The 25,503-nt window shown below is 36.8% G+C and overlaps 1 protein-coding gene across 9 annotated transcripts in view; it reads right to left on the bottom strand.

The window, feature by feature from the left end:
• GULP1 (GULP PTB domain containing engulfment adaptor 1) overlaps positions 1-25,503 on the bottom strand; it is a 271,062-nt gene that overhangs the window by 177,483 nt on the left and 68,076 nt on the right. For 7 of the 9 annotated variants that reach the window (XM_070508229.1, XM_070508227.1, XM_070508230.1 and 4 more), the window contains exon 2: positions 4,026-4,157. The gene's annotated coding sequence lies outside the window, so the exon portion shown is untranslated. Of the gene's footprint in view, positions 1-4,025; positions 4,158-11,461; positions 11,595-25,503 lie in introns of all 9 variants that reach the window. The other 2 variants (XM_070508232.1, XM_044768588.2) reach the window with 1 other exon arrangement.

The raw sequence follows: 25,503 nt of genomic DNA, 5'->3' as shown, positions 1-25,503 counted from the left end.
ACAGGCAATTACCACAAACAAATGTATAAAACAAAGAACAAATAAATTCTTCGTAATAGTAGACATCTATCGAAACCTGAGCAACACCATTATTTAATCTACGTTAATTTTGCTGGCAAAATCTGTATGACTTGAGATTTTATTGCCATTACAGTTTGATGGCTTTTGAATGACAGCTGTGAAGAAGGGTTTAGTAAACATCTATTGTCTTCACCTGCTCCACACCTACTCCCCATCTCAGAACTGCGAATTTCCCTTTGGGAACTGACCCTCCTCACACGCAGGCAGTCTCGGGAGAATTGTTACTTGAGTGCCATGGTTCCTGGCAGAGGGAAAATGATTCAAACTCAGCCACGCAGACTCCGTGGGTGAATGTGGGAAGAAAAGCATTAAATCACACTATTAGTCCAGATTTAGCTCCATGGCAGTACTCTTCAGAGTCTCTCTCCAATTCTTGTTTTCTGGATCCTTGGAACAGCTCTGGCTCCTGTCTTTCCTGAGGACTGTTTCATCTGATTACTTTCTGATACTATGAGCTAACTCATATCCTTTCAGCAAGATGCCAAAAGCTTAACTGCAATAATGAGAGCGATCTAGAGCCAGAGGCACTAGCTAAGCTGTGCCCAAATCTGTAGCCCAAAGAAACTGAAAGAGAATATGTAAGCACTGTTTTAAGCTGCTAAGTTTTGAAGTGATTTATACACAGCAATGGAAAACTAATATGCAGCTCACAAAAATGTCTGGGTCAGCAATAATTAAGAGAAGCCATGGAAATGAATTCAATTTTGCATTTATGTAATATTTATGGAGTACCCTATATAAAATAAACATTATGGTGAGTTTTATTTAGATATAAATTTATATCTGTAATCATAAATGATGACTGAGTCCTCAAGAAGCTTCTAGTCTCAGGGAATGAAGGACTAGACCACAATGTGAGGTATGACAGAGGAATGTAAATGGCATTAAGGTACACAGCACATAGGAGAGGGACCTGGTCTACCTTCCAAAAGTCAGGAAAGACTTCCTGGAAAAAGTGAATTCTGAACTTCCATAAATTAACTTACTTATAACTATGCATTAACAAAGTTCCCTTTCCTTTCAACCATGCAATATTTAAGGCACCTCTAAGTGGTAAGAGACACTTTTCCTGTCCATTATACTAAGACTCCTATGATAAATTTATCTCAGCTCTTAGGGCAAGAACATATATCTGCTTTTGTGACTGCTGGAAAGGCTAAAGCTGAATTATATATAGAGTGGTTATGAATCAATCAGGTCTTTACTTCATATTTCATAGGTTTTGTTTGATGTAACTTGTTTTTCTCTTATACTTGGCTTTCATTTGAGGGAAATTCAAATCACTTTTAATAGTAAATAAAAGAATCCTCAAGTATATAAGGAATAACAATGAAAGTTTAAAATGCTGTAAGTGCTCTAGCCAAGGTATGAGTAAACACAGTGAGAGAGGCAGGCAGAAAAATCCTCAGTGTTCAAAACCAAACCTATTATTTTAAAAACAAAAAATCCCACTTTTGAGCCAGCCCTGATGGCCTAGTGGTTAAAGTTCGGCATTCTCACTACTTAAGCAGCCCAGATTCGGTTCCCCATCACAGAACCACACCACCTGTCTGTCGGTAGCCATGCTGTGGCAGCAGCTCACATAGAAGAACTAGAAGGACTTACAGCTAGAATGTACAACTATGTACTGGGGCTTTGGGGAGGAAAAATAAAAAAGAGGAAGATTGGCAACAGATGTTAGCTCATGGCAAATCTTCCCCAGCAGGAAAAAAAAACAAAAGAAATTGGTGCTAGTGGGGCCAGCTCACTGGCTGAATGGTTAAGTTCGCGTGCTCCACTTCACCAGCCCAGGGTTCACCAGTTCAGATACTGGGCACGGACCTACACACTGCTCATCAAGCCATGCTGTGGTGGCATCCCACATAGAAGAACTCGAAGAACTTATAACTGTGATGTACAACTAGGTACTGGGGCTTTGGGGAGAAAAAAAAAAAAGAGGAAGATTGTCAACAGATATTAGCTCAGGGCCAATCTTCCTCATCAAAAAGCATACCTAAAAAAAAAAGAAAGAAATTGGTGCTAGTGATTAAAGCAACCCTTTTAAAAAAAAATCCCACTTTTGCCATATTTTCCTCATTTCTGTTAATGCCATCAATATGCTGCTCTTGCCTAAAAGACCCTCTCCACTTCTAGCACTTCCACCACTTCTAGCGTCCACCACTTCTAGCACTGCTTTGTTTCTTATTTACACTACTCTCACCCTAGATAAAGCTTCTACTGCTTCTCATTTGAACTCTTACAGAGTTTAGAAACATTGCTTCTTGGGCAAACTTGATCAGATTTGACATCTGTGGGAAAAACTCATCAGTAGAAACCCAGAACCTGCATCTCAACACGTTACCAACTAGTCTTTCCTTGATATGATTCAATTCTTACACTGCCATGGTGTATTATATTCATTTGTTTGTCATGCATGTCTCATCCACCACACTGTAAGCTCCTCAGGAGTGAAGATCATGACCTCGTCATCTTTTTTTCTCAGTTCCTACCACAGTGCCCGGCAAATAGCAAGTGTTTAACAGATGCTGATGAAAACGAAAGGAAAAGTCTACAAATCATCCTCCCTTCCTTTGGGTCTGCTCTCTCTTCATTGGTCTCACACACATATCATTTCTAGATTAAGCTTCTTAAAGGACTGCACGGATCATCGTATTCCCCTGCAACTGTCCTCATCATATTATGATGAAATACAAATGCCTAAGAATCCAAATCACAAACATATTTCCCAATACTCTGCTATATCTACCCTATCGTTTCAATTTCCTGAATATCCCCTGTGCTCTCTCAGCTCTGTAACTTTGCTCCACCTTGGTCCTCCATTTAAATGTTCACCTGCCAAAGTTCTACCTACCCTGAAAAGTATGTCTCAACTGATCTCTCATTTGCGCAGTGTTCTTCAGTTCCCAAGCTTAAAGAATTATCATCAGCAATTGCCCTTTCCTTTTACTTCTGTCTTGGCACTTAGTACACCCTACCTGTACCTAAGGAACTGAAATAGGTTTCTTATCTTGTCATATTTTATTGAAAATTAGGAGAGGCAAGAAACTATTTCTGTACCATCCTGTCCCTAATGTCTCCCGTCACCACCACCATAGCTGAAATAATCACAGTGCTTAAGCTTAGTGCAATAATGTTTTCCATAAATATTAACTGCATAATGTACACTTGCTATCATTTATAAATACTGTATTTTTAGATAGAATGGAAAGATTATGCATATATAATATCCACTTTTCTTCTAGGCTTAGTGAGAAGATGCTACTACTTGCAACCAAAATTTAGAATCTTAACTTAATTTTGAATTTTTTCTTCAACACAAAGTATATTTTATTAGGGAAATTCTTTGAATAAAAAATATGTCAGTGGGTCAACAAACATTTTCAAAAATAGCTAATGAAAACTATAACTCATTGCCACCTTCTAGAGGTAAATTCAGCAACAAGAATAAAAAGCCTTCAAAATATTTTAGCCATTAAGCTAATTTCAGTAACTCTACTAATGCAAAATGAATGATGTATACATCACTTTATCTATAAGGATATTCTTTGAATAATAAACAAAATCTAAAAAACATTTTTAAATCATTTAAGTTTACATTAACAAATGCAATGGAAAATTCGAAACATTAATGCATATTCTCAAATAGAACAAAATAGATTTGTTTAAAAAAAAATAAAGAAATTCAATGAAGAATACATATAGTATTATCCAACTTTGTTTAAAGGGAAAAAACAACAAAACAGAAATAAGTGATATAGAACAAAATGATAGAAGTTATTTTTAGAAAACAGGCTCATTTGTTATTTTAATTTTATTCTGTTTTATGTATTTTACCGTTTTATATGTTTTTTAATACCTGGTACAAAACAAAAACCGCTTTTATAATTTAAAATCTTTTTTCGAAATTGTGGAAAGTACATAAACAAACAACCATTTACTCTTACCTGGGTATGCTCAAATACAGCTGAAAGAACATACAGACGCTTGGCTTTGGATAGTTTCAATCATACAGTTGCCATCTGAGTTCTCCTTCAATCACTTTCTCTCCTATGTATACCAGATGGAATCACATGGAACTAAAAAGAAACGTAAAATTGGACTTAGTGGAATTAATCAATAATTACATTTGTGTGTATTTTAATTTAGAGGTTACAATCCATACTCTAAAATTCTAAGTATTTTTTTGTGCAAGTTCAAGAAAGCTAGCCAATAACAGGAAAACAATGATGAAACGTAATTTTTTTTGAAAAGGTAGAGTAACAGATTGCTAGATAAGGGGAAATCGCAAGAGTGCTAGATAAGTTAAATGTTTTAACTCATGGATATGTTACTATTAAAACACAGTGATGGTTGGTTGACAATTTACCCCTTTCTCCCTTGGTCTGCACAACAGCCAGCCCCAGCTATCGCCTTCCTTATTAGCCAGTTAGACCAACCAAGCGCATACTTTGTACCTGATTAAGATAAAACGGAATTTTAGAAAGCACCCATCTGTTTAACTTTCATTCCACTTGGACTGCTATAGAGAAGCATTGAGGTAGCTTAACCTTCCATTCATCCTCTTGATAAACCAGAACAGACACAGCAGCTGGTTGAGATTTTCACATTTTATTCCAACAGACAAAAGGAAAAAGTCCTTCCAGATGCAACAACACAAATTACGCCTTCCCTTGTTCAGTCATTTCAAACATACCTCTGACATAGATACAAACAGTAGCAAAAAAATTCACAGTAGAGTATTTCTTCTTGCCAAAACAGCAAAAACAGCTCTTTTTTTTGGCAAAAATACAAAAACATATCTGACTCTTTTTTTTTCTGCCTCCCTTCATAACTTTGATCCAGACCGTTGGTAAAGCCAGACCTGTATTTTTGACTTCCCAAATTATAAGTAAAGACAGATCTCAAATATTTTATTTTGGCCTCTCTGTCTGTATCTAAGTCATCCGACTATTCTGAAAACTATCTTTTTCCATCTTAGCCACAAGTTTCATTGGAGGCCTGCCTATCTATACGTTCACCCTATTCTCTTTCATCTTCTAACATAACTTTAGAGAGAAAGAAAGAAGGGATCTTAGTTAAGGTGGCCCCACAGGCAAATTCCGAGGTAATAATTCAAGTAAGTGAGTTTATTTGGGAAATGCTAAGGGAGAGGGTTATAGGCAGATCATCAACAGCATCTGCCACAGAAGGTAACAATTTTCACATTTGAATTAAAATATAAGCAGGGTATGAATTTAAGGTCATTTATAGATATTTTATAATTTTAGTGAAAAAATGTTTCTCTGCCCAGTGATGCTATTATTTATTAAATCGTATGGTATTCTCTTAGCACTTACTGAATCTTAGGGTATACAAATCATACAATTCATTTTACTTTTCCTCAAAATGTAAAGGCTGCATTATCACATACTTCCAGCTTGAGAACTAGATTTTTTCATCCTGGACAGGAAATTTCAAACATAACACAGCAAAAGGTAACCGTGAAACTATGTCATGATTTCTAAAGTGATTAACCAGATGATTTTTTTTCTTTTTTATCTCATGGAGAGGGGTAAAGGAGAGACAAAATTAATTCTCTTTTAGCCTAATGGTAATTTCCCTATTTTGTGCAAATATTGGTCTTATGAAAAGAAATAAGAAAGAAATCACCCAAGATAACAAACGTAAGTAACTGTTCAAAAAAATCTCATTCCAAAATATTGCAGCAAAATAAATATTTTCCTTAAAACGGTTAATTCAACTTAACATCACCACAGCTTTTATTTCGACCTCAGATTGACCGAAATCCAGTCTTACTGTGGGAAAGACTTTTCAACCTAGAATATTCTATGCGATGTGACAGAATACAGAGGAGCACAAAAATATCCACATCAAAAAACAAGAATGAACATATGCCTACTTCTATCTTTCTTCTTGCAGGAAAATGACAGATACTCTGAAGTGCATCTATTATTCCATGTCTGATATGATTAGATTTGTTCATATAAAGAGCATTTTAATATTCTTGCGAAAAATGAGATGTGCTTCTAAGCTGCTCTTTTGAACATATTTTTATTTTAAAATATAAAATCTTGATTTCCGATTTGAATGATTCTTAAAATTTGAGCATAAACATAATACACTCAATTTTATAGTTTTGCCTCCATTTATTTCATATAGTCATGAAATTTGAAGATGTGTATGAAATTAAATGAAGCCAACCATTTCTTTACCAAAAGCTTCATTTTACCTAACAGCATTAGTTTAAGGAAAACATTATTAACATTGCAATATGACTAGATGCTTCAATTTTTTAATGCAACACTTATATCTTTATTTTTTAATTTATTTTATTTTTTTTGAGGAAGCTTAGCCCTGAGCTGACATCTGCCACCAATCATCCTCCTTTTTGCTGAGGAAGATGGGCCCTGAGCTAACATCCATGCCTATCCTCCTCCACTTTATATGTGGGATGCCTACCACAGCATGGCTTGCCAGATGGTGCCATGTCCACATCTGGGATCCAAACCGGCGACCCCCGGCTGCCGAAACAGAACGTGCAAACTTAACCACTGTGCCACCAGGCCAGCCCAATATTTCTATCTTTAAATATTCCACACACAATAAAACCAACCTAAACAAACAAGCCAGGCTAAAAGGTATTTCTACCTGTCATCAAATGAAATAGCGACTATCATTATCATGATCTTAAAACTTTTCAAAATCATGTTTTACTACTTATTTTTCTTTTTATGGCTAGCTCCAAGAATTTAGCAATATTTCAATCTAATTTGCAAAAGGTTGCAAAAAAATGTTTTCCTGGATATTCATTTTTTATCTCCCACAGGCATCTAAATTCAAAGTATTCAAAATCAGATCCTTGTCCCATGATTTCCTTTTTTCTTTTCCTTTTATTTTACTTTGTCCAGTGATTTAATTAAGTAAACAGTACCTTTTCATTCTAGTTGCTCAAGCCAGAAACTTGGCGTTATCAATCCCTCTTATTTCCCTTACCATCTTTGTGCAAATAACTCAGAATAAATTCAATTCTACTTAATATAAAAGACTCCATTTTGTTTCCTCTCCCAGTTTACAGCCTCATCAACCCATCAGTAGTCAGACATGTTTTCGCTAACAAGTAATCTGGCCATACCTCCCTCTGGACAAAATCCAAAGGCCTTAGTATGCCTTAACATCTTAATCCAAACGCTTTAGCAACTTTTCTTAAAGATGGTTCTCAAATGCTTCACCCTAATCCTCTAGACAGACAAAGAGTACACACACAGTGACTTGGGATGATTGTCATAAATGGCTTGGGGCAATCATTTCCTGTACATTCGAGTCTTCTCATACTACAGCAGCGGCGTATGTAACTATACCCCTGTGCTCTAAGGAAGGTAAAGTTGGAAAATTAATTTAGTTCATTAAACAAATATTCATTGAGCACCTACTGAATGCCCAATTGTACTAGTCATTAGGGAGAGGAAAATAAGTCTATCTACTCCTTTACATTTGTCAATGTGATAAAGACTTTGTCAATGGCAAAGTCAGGTGCTGAAGAAATACAGAGAAGGTTCAGTTAAGTCTTCCTTAGAAAAGATGGAATCTGTGAACCTTTAGTTTAGAAGTTGTCCACTGAAGAAACTGGAAAAGGCCACAGTTGGTAGAGGGAACATCATAAGCAAAGGCACAGGAATAAGAAAGAACATACCACTTTCAAGGATGGGCAAGTAGTTAGGTATATACGATTTGAAAACAGGATGCTTACAGGAGACTGTCGTATAAGAAATTTTAGTGGTAAAGTAAAGCCATATCAAGAAGACTCCTGACTGTCATGCTATGAAATTTGGATTTGACCCTAAAGGCAATAGAAGTATGATAAAACTGGGAAGCGGTGCAATAAGATATGTATTTTAGGAAGATTATGGGGTAAATATGGCTCTGAAAAGGCAATGAGAGAAGGTGAGACAAGCAAATTACTTCTTAGAAATCTGTGTATATTTGTTAAATAGTAATGCAAAATAGAAATAGACTCCAGGCATTCATACTTGTAAGATGTAAAATTAGAATGGTCCTCTGAATTTAATTTATGTAGGAATAAAGCAAGACCAAGACCACTCTGATCCTGGGCTTTCCTATTCTCAGAGATGTCAGTCTGGACCAAGAATTCACACCATCTGTTACTGTTTATATGCATTCTAAGTTCCCCACCCTCAGCTCTCAGTATGGTAAAGAAAAAAGTGATAGTGGATGAGACATGACACACCATTTCAGAATTAATAAAAATTTTAAATTTACCAATTTAAAAATAAATTCAGTCTAGTTCTTTTCTCTACATTTGACATGAAACTTTTAGCAGTGCTTTGAAGCTGTCACCAGAAGGAAATTTTCCTAATTAGAAGAAGTAGGAGAACAATTAGCAAGTCATTCACTCTTCTTGCTAAAATCAGTGAAAAACACAAGTCACTTTCTGTGTAACTTTTGGTTATTATACTTTTCAGCTTAAATAGGTTATGGTAGAGTCTTTGTTCTTTTTTTAACATTAACTCTTCACAAACTCTGATCTCTCAAATATTGAGAGCTTTTTATGGAAAACACAGTCTAGGCACTGAGATGGATCTAAAGTAGTGACAACTGGCCACAGGTTAACAATTTACTTGAGTTAATGAACGATGTACGGCAGAGTGAAATTCATACCAGGGTAAAGGAACATTTTTAATGCAATGGGAATTTAAAGAAGAAAGTAAATCTGACCACAGAAAAGAATGGAAATTTCAGCAATGTTTGGAGAAAGGATAGGGAAAAAGAAAGAAGAAAGAGCAAGAGAGTTAGGGGGTGAGAAAGAGCAAGAGAGCCCGAGCAAAAACAAGAGTGAGAGTTAAGGGAGAAAAAGCATTTCCCCATCAGTAATGCAAAATCCTGGGATTTACTCTGTCTAGGCCAATAAGGTGACATGTACCTTCCTAAACAATCACTGGGGGCATAGAATTGCTGATTGGCTTAGGCCAAGAGATACAGATATGGTCAATTCTCCTAAATCACATGACTACTCCACATGATGACAGGTGAGTTCCACCAACGAAAATCTGGCGTATTACAAACACAGCGGTAGGGAAATTAACAAATAAACACTAACTACACATCATACAAATTTAGAAAGAAATAAATGAGACAATCCACACACAGCAATCACAGTGCCTGGTACATAAAAATAGGACTTAGAATGCACAATAATTATTATTACTTCTGTTGGATTGTTTAAAAGTTCCATGCTTTCATATCATAATGGCAACTGTAACATATATCTTTGTACACAAATATTTGTGTTCATCTCAAAGTATTCCTTTATTATGGCTTCCTAGAAGTGAAATTACTAGGTCAAAAAGTATTTGATCTTTTAAGCACTTTCATACATATCACCAAGTTGTTTTCCAGAAAGATATACCAACAAAGATTTTCTATAGCAGATGATAATGCTAATTTCAACCACAGTTGCCAGCAACGATCTTTTCTAATCTTTTGACAAGTTGATTGTCAAAAATTTGTCTCTTTTTCTGAAATGTATACTTCTTTAACAGAAAGTAAAGCACAACTTTTATGTGTTTAATTTATAAAATACTGATTTTATAATTTTTATTTTCCTTTTCGTGTGCTTTTTTATTTTTATGACATTTTAATGGGGTTTTCTGAGATTCTGATACAAACATTATGTCTCAGGACCTCTGAACTTTTTATTCCTTCTGCCTTCATTGCTCTTCTCCCAAATGATTATATTCACTCACTCACTTCCTTCATTAGATTAGGAAAGGCTGGTTTTCCTTAATGCCAGTTATATATTTTATCTACAAAATAAGGTAAGTTGCTAACCCTTACATTAAGACCTTAGCTATGAATTAATACAAAGACATTAAAGTAACTAAGTCATTATCAAAGGTGTCAAAGAATTTTATTTAATTAATGGTTAAAATTTTACTTGTCTAATATATTTTATAGATTTAAATTAGGTATAATTTAAAATTAGGTTACATTTTTTAATTAATTATCTTATTTAGTTTATCTTCTAACATTAGGACTATTTCCAAAACACTGCAAATATGGATTTTAACACCAACTTCTTTGGTAACAGAACTAGAATTACATCTAACTTTTCCAAATATTCCCCATATTTTCCTTCCTTCCTTCTTTCCTTTCTTCCTTCTTTCTTTCTGTTCTTCTTTCCCTCCTTACTTCATCTCAGAAGACAAAAATTACGAGTCAGTATACATTACTGTAGTATTTTAATATATCGAAACATATTCAGGTGATGAAAGAAAATATTTATAAAACACTTATGCTAAAAGCCACCCTTCATTTTTAAAAGATTTTATATTACCACCAAAAGCTGTAAAACTACCTAAATATATTTCACTGCGTATGGAAATAAAGCACCTATTCAATAAATGTTCTTATTAAGCTTTTTTGTAAATGGCCACACAATAGAAGCTGTTCAAATGAAAGAAATCAAGAAACTGTGGAGGACTCCTTAATGAAAAATTGGGCCAGAAAGCATTCATTAACTTGGATTACATAAAAAGTCATTAGTTTAATTTTTCCAGTCCTGTGGAGTTTAATTTTATTCATGTTAATATCCATGAAATGAGTAATGAATTTAAAGGCAAATTTCAGTGAGCCGTAATTCAGTGTTCCAGTTTCCCACAGTTAAGGCAGGGGGTGGGGAGGGAAGTTTTACTAATCCTTGTCTCTATTCTAAACTAATTGCAATATCACCATAATTGGATATAATTAACTTAAATTATACAAACACTGTTCAATAAAATCTGCAATACCTTCTGTTTCAAAATAATTCAACACAAAAAAGTGTATAAAAGTATCTACTGTTAACCAATAATTATTATTTCACAGATGAGGAAATAATCTCAGAGATGCTATCATCGCAAGTATTTTATAAGATGATTGGTTACGTTTCAAGGCTTTTCTCCAGCAAACAAACATTTTCAGTATCAAGATTGCACGATCATTCTTTATGTTATTCTCATATAAAATATTAATATGCCATGTTAAACTGCTGCCCTTTTTTGCTCAATGGTATTTTCACATAACAGTATACATTTCAATCTTCATTTAATTTAGTATATACATACATTATGCTTTTATACCACTACTGCCACCTGCCCACGAAAAAAAAAAAAACAAAAACAAAACTACATTCTCATAATAGCACCTTGAGTTTCCTTTGCAGACCTGTAGCTCTTCCCTGCCCCCTGACAGTTCATGTTTGCCTGGAGGTGACTCAGTGCCAGTTGCAAGACTGGCCGATGAGAGCACCATGACCATAGTCATAATTATTCACTCAAGAACGGAAATATGGATTAAGTTAAAACAAGGAAAATCAAATCAGCACCTTTTTCTAAAACTGTTTTGAAGGCAGGATCCCCTTCCACTTGAGGTGACAAACTGAAGGACTGAAAGTCTAGTAGCTATTCGCTCCTCAGGTTTCCTGCCTTCAAATGAATCCAACTCAGTGGGAAACAGAGCTATGAGAGAGAAATAAATATGAGTGCCTGGATTCAGCCATGCCTGAAGCATCACTCTAGAACTTTCTATTATGATAACCAATACATATTTTGTTTTGCTTAACTGAGCTAAGTAAATCAAATACAACCAAATAATCACTCTCAAATATATGTTATTTGCTAATACATAATATACATTTTATTGAATTTTTATGTGATTTTTGCTAAATTAAGCCAACAACATAAAATAATAATGAGCTAAAATGATTGATTGATATACTGAAAAAAGTTACAATTGTCTACAAAATTGTTATTCAGCAAGTCTTTTGGTGTCTTGAAGATATCTGTTATGGTTAGAAACTGAAAAAAGACATGGAAGTTCAGATGAGTCTCGGCAGATTTTTCAGAATTAGGAGGGCAGAACCTATATACTTTAAAATGTTTGTTTTTTCTTAAGAAAACATGCAATATAGTCTTTCATCAAATTTAGGTTGGAGTATTATATTAATCACATCTTCACTTCTGTTGAAGACGGTATAAATGTGATCAGTTTAAACAACTGTAAACAGATTCAGGATGGATATAAACAACTTTATAAGGATGATATGTGATAGGCGATGTGGAGCATTTACTAATTTAAAAACTACACAAGATGAATAATCTCTCTTCATTCCTGATGAATTAACGTTATGTTTTACATGAAAGCAAATAAAGGACTGATCAGCAGCTGACTAGAATTATTCCAACCTGATTCTACTAAAAAGGTGTTTTCTTGTTTCTTTGAAGCTCTTCACAAAGATAACAGGTAAGTAAATCTTTCCTGCCTTACTAACTGGTCATACAAGTTTCTAGAGCAATTGTTTGCTTTGACACCTGGACCTTTCATAGCTTTCCACTGTCTGATAAGGATTTGATTATCTACCATGCGGTATCTGAATGGCTTATCAAAAATAAAAACTTGAACTATCAGTGTTTACAGAACTGGAAAAATAAACCCAACTTTATAAAAGACTTAAGAATATATCAGATACTTAGGTCTACAATTTCACAATTTCGTTTTGAAAATGGATGTACAAAATCCTATAAGGCACCAAAAAATTTCTCCCCAAGTATCAGCTGTAAAGAAATAAAAGTTTAGTTTACTGAAGCTCATTTTCTTCATCGTTCACTTGGAAAAAAAATTATGACCATTTTCCTTTTTTCTTAAATAGACTCAAATATAATATGCTATCTCAATATGCATTGCTCCACAAAGGCACCTGATTCTTCTCTGGAATTTTCTTCTCCATTTCTCCCCCTCTCTTTTAGACCTTAGCCTCATGTCAAACAGAATTCAGTAAACTATAATCACTGAAGAAAGAAATCATGGATTACAAATATATATTTGAATCATTCCTTCCCCCAATCCCACAGGATAGAGTCTATGCTATAAAATGAATATTTAAAATACTTATAATGAACAAGCATTATATTTACCCAAGCTATGAACATCTTTCTCTTCAGCCTTTTCTGTTACACATTTTCCTCATCAGAAGGGAGTCATTTCTATCTTGACAAAACATGAAAAATATCGCTAACTTTTTCAGTTATTCTTCAGTTACACTGTGATATATGAAGATAGTTCCTATCTGGGAGCAAACAAGACTGTGATCATCTCATTTGAGCCTAATCTCCAAGGTGCCAAAATCCAACGATATGGTTTAGCAAGCCTTTTCTTTGTTCACAGACTTATCAGAATAATGAAAAGTGTGGGAATGCCATCATAATTAGATCAAGTCTAATTTCATTTGATAATTAAATATTTTATATGTGAGTTAGGTCAAAGTGACCTACAGAGCACTTGCCACATGATGCTAACAAAACCTATTCTTCTCTCTCCCGGGGTATTTTCAAAGCAGTTATATAGCAAAGCACTTCAAAAGTGAAAGGTACTATACAAATATGAGATCACGTTACCAGCCAAAAAGGATGCATTCCAGGAGAAGTTATGACTTGTGCTGAAAAGGTAAAATTTACAACCAAATTTCCTTTTTCCAACAAGTGATGTCAGAGTCCACACTTGCGTGTAAACTTTTGCAAAGACATTTCATAAGAATTCAACACTGAGCGAGAGAAAATAGATCACGTAAGACCAAGTATATCCAATTTCCAAGTTCAAAGAAGAAAATGATCAAAGACCAGTCCTCATAATGCTCTGAATCTATTAGTAAGAGGAAAGTCCTCATGTTAGCCAGAGCACCTGCTCAGTGCTGTGCACTGGGGCCACAGATAAAGAAACGGAGCTTCGAATCTAGTTGAGGAGGCAGACATGCAAACAAATGACAGCTTGCTTTTATTAATGCTAAAACAGATGTCATCCTATTAAGCACCTGCATCTAACTTAATTCTTAATTTCTAAATAGTAATCTATTCAAACTAAGTCAGCTGCTGATGGTGATGAATCTGTAAGGTTTTTTAACTTTTTAAAATGTTTTCCCTGTATAATGACATTTTATTTTCAAAACAACCTTGTCCCATATGTAGGGCTGTGTTTTCCTCCTTTTATCAAAAAGAGAATCAATACTGAGAGATGAGTTAAAAGCAACAGAGCTAAGACCACAACTCAGGAATTCCGACTCTTTTAATTTCCTTTTCACAACTGGAGGCTAACACTTTAGTTGGCATGCTAAAATCTCGTGTACTATTTATCATTTTATTTCACATTTTTGGGGGTGAACTGTGTTTATGGATAATACTGGAAAAGAAAAACCCTCAGCCATTGTGGCTAAAGCATGCTCTTGTGAGAAAACTATTCTAAGCTGTGAATTCCTTATTGTCAAATGAAATAATGATGAAGTTTTTTTTTCAATTAGTACCTGCCAAGAAAACCGACTACATAAGAAAACAGACACAGTGTGAAGTCTGAAAGAATATATCAGATACTTGTACACCAATGAAAATTGCTGCCTAATCAAGGAAACCATACTATTCAACCTACTTGCATCTTGCCAGCTGAATTATAAGCAGAGCAATCACAGGCTCACTGTAATGTCTGAATTAGACAGAAATGGCATCACTTTCTTTGTATCTGGTACATAGTAAATGCTCAATAGATATTTGGGAAGGATTTAGCAGGGGAGGCAAAGAGCGCTAGAAAGGAGAAAAATCTTATCAATAGGTCATCAAGTTCCACCTGGCAAAAATCAAACAAAACAACACACACACAGTTAGTTAAACAGAAGTAGCACCACATTTGACAGATTGAAGGACAACCTCATCTCACATTTTAAAAACCCTACCTCTGCTTTTTGCCAATGTTACCTGTGTAGTCTTTGAGTACTTGCTCAGGGACTTTGCAGAGAAGTATTGTATTCAAGATGGAGACAACACTCTGAGATGCAATCTTCATCACTTTTGACAACTGAAAGAGTCTTACCGACTTACAGATGTCACCATTATTAAGTAAGTTTAACTCCCTGTAGAAGTTGTTAAAGTATTTTTAAGCCCCACCTTTGGATTGAAATAACTCATGAAGTAGTTAATGAAAATTAAATTGGAAGGAAAATTTGTGAATTAAATGAGGGAGCTGACAATTAACATATGCAGTGAGATTCAAGAAAAGCCTAGAAAAATAACCGAGAAACAGTTACTTCTCATTAATTGATTGCTTCATCAAGGAAAAAATACATGGAAGGCCAACCACAAGCAGGTCACTGGGAAGGCGCTGTGGGTCCTCCAACCACCGCTCCTTGTGCCTAAGTAATTTCTCACTATACTCAGACTAGCCATCTCTTGCTCCAAAAATGTCCGCCATGCCTATCAATTCCACCTGTGAGGGTCCTGCCTTCATCCTCCTGCTGGAAGAATAATCTACCTTGAGGCACTCATCATAACCCTTCTGCTCTGAGGAGACTAAAGTGAGCATCCAAGCTAAGACTAGATTATCTAAGGCTCAAGAGGTGACCTAGTGCAGCAGCTCCACCTAAACAAAGAAACAGTGGATTACCTGGGTCAAGAACATGTTCCAGATTCTGAACTATGACATGGAGGAGAATCAGACTATTTGTAAATGGAGCAGAAGAAAAGACACATAGGGAGAAGATGCATTACAGACGTTATGAGGCAGTAGAAGTCATGAAGAATAACAATTATGGGTGATCAGAAACTGAGTCAGAAGAAGGTAGAGAAACATTTAGAATAGACAGAATGTTGGTTAGCAGCAGGAAAAGCAGACAGAAGGGAGCTACGTCATTCCAATGGCAGAGAATCAACTTTGTCACTAGGGGGCAGAGAGGGAATTGGTTCAGAGGAGCTGCACTGCTCACTCCCCACTTCTGAATCTTAGGCCCTTTTCCCAGGGTTCCCTTAAAGGCTGGCCACCTGCTTAGGATTCCTGTCTTCATCCCTAAGCTTAACCTTATTGAGGTAACCTCAGCGAGTCTTCTTCCTTGCAGAAAAGAAACCTAACATCATCTCTGCTGTCTGGTCTCCTTAACATCCACCCAAGGAATCAGTCTTAAAACCACAAACAAACACAAATTCATCATACGCAACACTGTAAAATTAATTTTTGCCACTCCATCAAATTAATACACTCTCAAAGAATTATACTATTCCAATGAAAAGGAAAAAACAAAAGGCCACAAAAATGTGTTATGCATCTCAAGTCGCTGAAAAAAGTATAGTCTCCAAAAAAGAAAATATGCTCATTTGTAGACATCTGTTCTTCTACAGCTCATTCAAAAGTAAAAGCAAACACACAAACCTCTGCTATGATTTTCTCTTTCTTCACAAGAACAATAAAGCAAACATAATTTATCTATGGCTTCTGTATTTTCTCTGTTGTGCTTAAAACACTTTACACTTTTTTGTAACTCAAGGCTAACTTAAATGTATTCACAGACTATATCAATATAGCAGAAAAATACATTATTTTCAATTTTATGACCCCTCAACACCAAGAAAGACCAGACATTTGTCCTACACTATTCTTACTTATATATTAGATTTTATTTTCCTATGTTATAAATATTAGGTACAGAATTTTTATCAGACTTACAAAATCATACTCTGCAGGTGGGAGGAAGGAAGGAGGATGAGAAAAAGAGAAAGAGAAGGCTGAAAGAGAGAAGAGGAAAGGATAGGAGGTAGAAAGGATGTAAAGAGCACGAAAAAAAAAAGCTGCCGTGGGGGAAGAGATTGGAGGCGGGGGACTGCTGGTGACAAGTGCGCCCACGGAGCATCACCGCATCCTTATTTCCAGGCTTCACATTAGATCCCCAACCACCCAGCCTAGAGCCCCAGCACATTAGGGAAGAGAGCATCTAGGCTTTTCCATTTCTCATTCCGTGATGCTGGTCACTCTTTTTACTGGCTGAAGGCCAGTGCTGACCGCTCTGAGTCGCAGCCTCTTCTCATTCTGGTAAGAGGGTGTAGACACTCGTTCCTAGTTGCGCATCTCTCCTGTGGTCCTCGTATGTAACCATTTCTACCTTGGTGTCTGTGTCTGAGTTCCTGGAATCATACTGTACTTTTGTCACACTTTCCCTCCAGACCTGAAACTTGATAAATAAATCCCACTCCCTAGCATGGGCTGACCCAGACCTCAAAAAGAACACCTGTGCAAGCCCCGGGTGTCTACCTATTAAATGCTATCTGATTCTCCACGGCTGTGCCATACCCACAAGCTAAAGCTCCCTGTTGCTTCATCCTGGACTCCTGGAGCTAATCTATTTCCTCAAAAGTGCCTGGAGGTAGTCTAAGGTAACCTTGGACACTAGGCTTCTGTCCACCCACTGGAACTCGACCGGCAGCCCTACAACTGAGGCAACTGCCGCTGCACCGCCCTCTCCTCTACCCACCCCGGCCAGTTCACACAGACAGAGACTAATACTAAGATAAGAGAAAAACCAAAACCATTGTTCCAGGAACTAAAATTCACTCATTTAACCAATTTTTATTGTGTGTCAGGGATATGTCCAGACAGGAGTGATACAATAATGAACAAGACAGATTCTCTGTCCTGAAGGAATTTATGTTCTATTTATCTGCATATATAAACTAAAATCTAACTACACATCAAGGTAAAATCATTGTCTGCTTGTTACTACAACAAATAAAAATACGTGAGCTCTTTTTTGCACTTCCTGGAGATAGAACAATCCAAATTAGTTGGGCTTCATTACAACACAGATAAAGATGCTGAGGGCCTAAGCACCATGAACCTGGTGCTCTGAATATGCTGCTTGGAATGTAAAATCTTCACTTTGCACTGTGAACTCTCTCCACAGACATCTCTGGACCAGTAAGCAATCCTGGGGATCAGGAAGGGGTCTCACTGGGCACTTTCCCTCCACATAACAAAGAACGGCGAACGCCCACACAGAAAGCCAACAGGGCTTTCCCTGGGATTTGTAAGCACTGAACAGCAAAAGGACATCCTATTACTTGAGCACTGTGAACAGGATGACAGGATAGGAAACAAAAAGTATTTATTTATTTAACTACAGTAAATAATTCTCCTGAGCAATACAAAGGGAGTTTGGCTAGTTCTAAATAAGACAGATGAGAAAACAGCCATAGCACACATTTAGCCCACTTCATGTAAACTGAAGATTTTTAATATATCTTTTGAAAAACTGCAGTATTAGATTTGATATGTTTAATAGAATGCAATCTATAAAATTCAACATTACACAAGCATATGAAGTACGACTAGCGAGACAACCGCCACTGGTCAGTTCCCAAAGGTGTCACAAATTAGACATGTCTAAATAAGCCCTTATATTCAGAAATGCCACAGATGCTCTGCTTCCAAATTTCTCACCTAGGAAAATGTTGCCAGCTCTTCAAGTTACATCACATTTGTTCCTTTTACTCAACTCTTTATATCCTGCCACGACATCTTATCCACTCTACTTTCAAAAGAGCTCTAGAATCTATTCCATCCTCTCCATTCCCACTGCCAGACACTGATAACCTTTTGCCTTGAAAACTGGACTAACTCTCCTTACCCACTGTGTCTCCCAGTCCTCGCCCTGGCAGCAATAGCTCAGAAATGCAAATCTTGATTCTGCCACCCACCTATTAACCATCCTTCCATACTTTCTTGGAGTTTACAGTATAAATTTTATACTCCTCCATAATTCAGTCCTTGCAAACACCCTAAACCCATCTCTAGTCAACCACTACTTGATGCATATCCATTGCTTTCAAAAATTCCTGTCTACTGGATTCAATTTCCTGAGTGACCACAAAGTTACTGCAAAGCATTTATGAAGTCACAGGTGCACCAAGTACCTTCTATAGACTAAAAATGTCGCACACAGACACATACTATAAATGTTCAAAGGTAGAAAAATGAACCCTTGAACATACCAAAGGCTATTAGATCCTATAATTCTGAATGCGTACAAATATAACTGACAAAAATAATGTTTTCTAGAAGAAAAATAGGCAATGATGTTAACAGAAAAGATATTGAGAATCGGGAAGTGGATCATTTTTCAAAATTTAATATTTCTACAGCTCCTGGGAAATTAAGAGTGAGGAAGGCTTTCAAATCACTTAGACAGCTGTATCGTCTACCTGTCTTTATAATCTGTGTTTATTTTAATTAGACAGAACCCACCTCTGACAGAGCATCAGTTTCCTTTTCTGTATTCCATTCCTTTTAACTGGTTTAATTGGTGACAGTTCTCCACATGCTTCAATTGTTAGATATTTTGTGGAAAAAGCCACTCTGCATGCTAAAAGAAACAAAGAATGTTCTACTCTCTTGGCCAGTATTACCTATCAGCCTTCTAAATCAGATAATAGAGGAAGAAATGGAGAGAAGTGATCCATGCTCCTTAATGTTCAGAGGCTTGTGAAAGAAACACAACCATTATTTTGACATATGGCTAGGAAGACTATAGCTACTCCTTTTGTGAAAAGGCCTGGAGTCATCTATGAATTTAAATTTAAGGCTTTAGAAGAACAAGCAACAAACTATTAGGTTTACTTGTCAAGTCCTGCAGGCACTAATAAGGGAATAAACTTCCCATCTGCTCAGTGTCAGAAAGAATCATAAGTCTTCGACTGTTTTGTTTTTTTTATAAACATGTACAGGTGAATAAGGCATTCTCAATAATACCACTTGCAGAAATAAAAGTCAGTTATACCTTAGAACAATGTGTCTCAAAATGAATTCTGAGAAATGTTAATTCTACGAAATACAAGAGGTGTTGTGCACATACATACACACACACACTCTCCATAGTCAGACAGATTTGGAAAACATTAATTTGCATAAATAAATGTAAACAACGTTTTCACTATGGTATTTCTCATATTTTTAATATATTATTGTGTATTTTGAAGCTCACAAAAGTAGATTAGTGGACACTCGGTCCTGTTCAAAACATCCACGGAGACATTTGATCCACTCCAAAAGGTCCTTGATATTTGGTCCTGTCAAAAATGACCATGAGCATATCGGCTCCAGGCCAAATGGTCCTCGATATTTGGTCCTGCCAAAAACATCCACATGTAGAAAACGTCCCCAGGTTCAAATAGCCCATAACATTTATTTATACTTTTGGCTTACAAGATTAGTACATAAAAAATACTACCATTTTTTATTAGTCCAATAACTGTGTTGTGGCTGTATTGCCAATAACAACCCTTCTTGCCTCAGTAGCCCAGCTGGTAATGGCCCATGGGGTTAGGTAGATGATTTGGGGTTCAAATCCTGCAGAAGAGCAGGATTTATATTAACTATGCACACGGAGGAAGAGTCCTACAGTTAGAGATACGCAGAGGACAAGTCGAAGACGGGATCTTGTGAGGCATGGTGAGTTAATAGTCACTGGGCATTTAGTTGGATGTGGTTGGGTGGTTCAATAGAGTGGAGTTTGAAAGGAGGAGTTTGGTCAAGCTATTATGTAAAACTGGCTATGAACACATTGATGTAAACACTTTACATAGCATTTCACTTGTTCGTCAGGAGTGAGAACACGTGTGGCTTTCCTACCACATCGCAGTCGGTTATAATAGCCTCTATGAGGGGATATGAGCCGATATGAGGGCAGCTAATTAACGCCCCTACAACTATCCCATTGCCCAGGGTTAATGGGCAATGTTTCCCTTGAATCGATGTCCTATTAAGGTACAATCGTGGGAAACCGCAAGAAGCATCTGCCACTATTTGGAAGGGTTTTAGTGGGTGTGACTCCCGCTCTTACCTGCCAATCAGCGTGCACCCCCGGCTGGTGCCTACCTACTAGCTGATCCAGGCCTGCTTAACCAAGTGTGGAACCCATAAGACATTAGTAAGGTTTCCCCTACCAGTAAACCAGTGACCATCAGTGAGACACCTCCAAAAGAAAAAAAAAATTACCCTTCTTCTGTTGCTTGGCAATATGACATCTTGATTTGAAAATCTCAGAGGAATATGGCAGAAATGGTAGACTCACACACACAAAAAAACTAGTGCTACACTATAATGTTTTTTATTACTATTCCCATTCCTTTAACAGGGAGAGGAATAAAAGATACTGGCGCTGTGACGAGAGGAGAATCCGCAATGCCTGATGTACAAGTAGTCAGGATTTAGGTAAAATTACAGTCATTCAAGACAGGACAGGAAAGCATCGGCACCACATTAGTGTTGAAAGGGAAGTAAGAAAAGCCCTGAACAGGTTAAAACAACAAGCAGAAGAACCAAATGCAACACCATTCCAGGTACTTCAAGGAACTCTCCGTGATACTCACAATGAAGAGGTCCTGTTAATGCTACTAGACAGACACTCATTAAAGAGGCACATAAATAGAATGCAAAACAGACATCAACCTCCAAACCCAAATTCATTGCGTGGAATTAACATTCCAGAGGAGTATAAAGTGACCAGATGTGGAGAACCATTTCTTATGCATGATTCCAGTGCTCAAGATGACAAGAGAATTCTTAGTTACACAACTATGACAATATTCGATATTTAAAATGCCAGTACCACGTTATTCAGTGATGGCAGCTTCAAGATTGCACTAACACAGTTCACTCAGTTATTTACTGTATACCACGTAGTACTGGGTTATACTATGCCATTAATTTATGCACTAAAAATGAAAAGGCAAAAAGACACTTACAGATGTATATGAGAGAAAGTACTTGTATTTGCACAGGAAAGAAATCTTGACATTAACCTTTTATTGTGCATGATGAATTTCAAGGTTGCAAAGATGAATGTGATTTGACGACTCTTACCAGATGCACAAGTAAAAGAATGCTTGTTTCACTTTTCAGACTGCAGTGAAAAATATCTTCTTTTTGGGGCCAGCCCTGTGGCACAGCGGTTAAGTTTGCACATTCCGCTTTGGGGGCCCAGGGTTCACCGGTTCAGATCCCAGCTGTGGACATGGCACCGCTTGGCAAGCCATGCTGTGGTAGGCGTCCCACACATAAAGTAGAGGAAGATGGGCACGGATGTTAGCTCAGGGCCAGTCTTTCCTAGCAAAAAGAGGAGGATTGGCGGCAGATGGTAGGTAGTGCAGGGCTAATCTTTCTCAAACAAAGAAAAAAAGGAAAAGAAAGAATGTCTTCTTTGGGTCTAACACACAAGTATATGACAACAGAAAGTAACACTCATAAATGTGCATCCATGTTGTTTGGCTTCCATTTGTGACTATGGAAAATGTAAATGAAACTTTTGAGTATGTTAAGAATGAAGAAGCAAATTTAGATAATCTAATGGATTATGTTGAGAGAGTGTATGTCCTTGGAAGGCATGAAAGAGTCAGAAGAAGACCAGAGGCTCCAAGAGTTCCCCCAGGAACTTGGAATGTTTATACACTAGTAGTGAATGGCAAGCACAGGACGAACAATGCAGTGCAAGGCTGGCACAGCAAATTTCAAAAACTGATAAAGGTAGTGCAGAATCTTTCAATTTGGAGATTTATTGGAGGGTTAAAAGACAAACAGCAAAGCAATGAACAGGTTATCACTCGGGTTCTTGGTAGTCACAGTCAAATACAACTTCATGACAATATCAACAAAATCAAATTCGTATAACCAAAACTGTTAACAGATATAACAAATATAAAGCCAATAATCAGACCAATATATATCCTTGATAGCAAATGTTCATCAACTTAACCGCCAAACTTCATGACAAGGAAGAACAAGAATAAAGAGGAAATCCAAAATTCATCATCAATTACAATAAAAATAACAAATAAAATTTTTAAAAAGTTAAATGTTTGTATTATTTAACAAATCATGGACCCAATGTCTCCATGGACATTTTGGGCAGGACCAAATACCCAGGATCTTCTCGGCATGGACCAAATGTCTCAGTGGACGTTTCGGACAGAACCAAATATCAACTTTTGGAGTGGACCAAATGTCTCCACGGACATTTTGGATAGAACCAAATGTCCTGTGAGGCCAAAAGTATATCATAACATGATTCCTTATTTTATGTCACCAAGAAAACACTTTTTCATGGAGTATCTCCAGAGTTTTATTCATAATGGTCCCAGAAAAATGAAGAGATAGAGATGGTTTCATGATTAAAAATTTTACTTCCAGAAAATAAATCAATAATTACAACCTAACTCTTGACTGAAATGCAGAAAGATCTGACATGCAAGTACTCAAGAGTATATGAAATCAGGTTCATAAAGAAGCTATGAAATAATTTTTATTTTTTAAAATTGAGCTGACAATATATATCAGTATTTATAAAGAACCTTTTGTCATTAAGAAGGAAATAGAATTAAATTTGGAAAGACAAGCAATCATCATGAAAACTAGGTTTTGTTCAAAGTCTCTTCGAATTAAGAAGAAATTTTAGGGCCGGCCTGGTGGCGCAGCAGTTAAGTTCGCATGTTCCACTTCTGAGCGGCCCAGAGTTCACCGGTTCAGATCCTGGGTGCGAACATGGCAGCGCTTGGCAAAAGCCATGCTGTGGTAGGTGTCCCACATATAAAGTAGAGAAAGATGGGCACAGATGTTAGCTCAGGGCCAGGCCTCCTCAGCAAAAAGAGGAGGATTGGCAGTAGTTAGCTCAGGGGTAATCTTCCTCAAAAAAAAAGAAAAAGAAAAAATTTTATTGGACATAAATGACATACATATTTTCCTAAAAGAAATGTGCCTCCTCCCCATTGGAGCAGGATAATTATCACCATATACATCAAAGGCATAGCGAGTATCAAGTTGCTTTCTAACCCAGATCATTAAAAGCTGTATGGATAAGTGTCAATTTGCCCCAATATGTTTTTCTTCTCATACAATTAACTTGCAAAAAAGAATTACCTAGATTTGTTTTAGGTGTGAACACTTGACAAATCGTAACAAACATCAAATGTGTAATGTCCCAGGATATCCTCCATACTTTCTTTCTGTAATGATATTAATGATAAAGTCACAATGATCTTTTCAAAACGCAAACAAGATCAAATCGCTTGCTGCCTTCTGCTCACATTTACAGACCTACAGGCTCTTCGTGAGCTGTCCCATGCACCCCGGCGCTCTCTCTCTCTCTCTCTCTCTTTCCACCTCCTCATCCTTCCACTCAGTCCCTCCCTGCTCCTCCATTCCAGCCACATAAGTCTTCTTGTTCTGTCTCAAACAAGCCAGCATCATTCCCGACTTGGGGTCTTTACATGAGCCCTTTTTCTACATATTCACCTACCTCAAGCACCCTTCCATCCTTCAACTTTCTGCTCAAAAGTCTCCCCATCCCAGAGGTTTTCCTATCTGGAGCACTGTTATATAACAATTCCACATGTTGCATGGCCTCTTCTCTTACCCTGTTTTATTTTCCTTTCTAGTGCTTATCAGTAGGTTAAATTTTCATTCGTTTGTCTCCTTCACTATAAGGAGAAATGAGGTCTTATCTTTCCTCTTTACTATTAAAAAACATGGTTTTCAAATCCAGTTGTATGTTAGAAATACTCTAAGAAGTTTTAAAATGTAGGAATGCTGGGTGCTATGCATTTCTAATTTAAATAGTGTGAGGTCAGGTGTGGGCATCAGTGGTTTTTGAAAATGACTAGGTAGAAAGATGCCTGGGACATGATAGGCGCATAAATGAAAGAATGCTTGACATAAATGAAGACACCTACATCCTATCAAATAAATTTACAGAGCAGAACATATTTTGAATGCTGCATATAATATTTGGCAATTAATACCTAATGGTTAAGATATCTGTAACTGTCATCTGCTCAATATTACGCAACGCAGTGACATTTTAGAAAGGCAAAGAGCTTTAAATTGCTCATTTGTTGGGAAAAATAATGTTCAGGTTTATGCCACCATAAAAGAGGAGCTTTACTCCATGATTGTGCTGAACAAGAAAAGCTTTCCATTGTATGGTAACTAAACTACTCATGATATATTAAAACCAAGACTGTTATTTGACCTATTTACTTCTCAATTTTGATAATCGATAATAAAATGAAATACCAACTTCCACAACGAAATTTCTAGAAGGCAGTTTGTGTTTTATTGCCCTGCATTAAAGTAAGCATGTCATGCCCTCCTATCCTTCCAAAACAGCAGCCAATTGGTTTCCACTTCATCTCCTCCTCCAGCATCTCATCAGACGAGAGCAATGTCAGGGGCACAGGGATCTAACACTGTGCACACCCTGACCTGACCAAAGAACAAAAGGCTCTCACTGCCTTGGTCAACATGAACAATTAAGTCTATCTTCCTCTTAGGAAATCAGAATAAAGGTTTCACAGGTGGAAGCAGCTCTTACTGCCAAAGGACTTTCCGCGATTTGACACATCCAGGATTTGGTGCCAGAAAAAGCGATGAAAACCTTGGAATGCTTCTAGCAGTTTTCAGCTGGTAGAGAAAATTCTCATTGCTTGAAAATTAGCGTTAAAAGAAAACCTGGAATTGTCTATTGTGCTCAGCCAGGATTCTTGAAAAGCTATGATAAGTCGGTAAAGACTTTTT

This window comes from Equus asinus, chromosome 4 (assembly GCF_041296235.1).
Source record: "Equus asinus isolate D_3611 breed Donkey chromosome 4, EquAss-T2T_v2, whole genome shotgun sequence".
NCBI classification, from domain to species: Eukaryota; Metazoa; Chordata; class Mammalia; order Perissodactyla; family Equidae; genus Equus; species Equus asinus.
The sequence above is the reverse complement of the archived record's forward strand: the minus strand, read 5'-3'. Positions and strand labels throughout refer to the sequence as shown.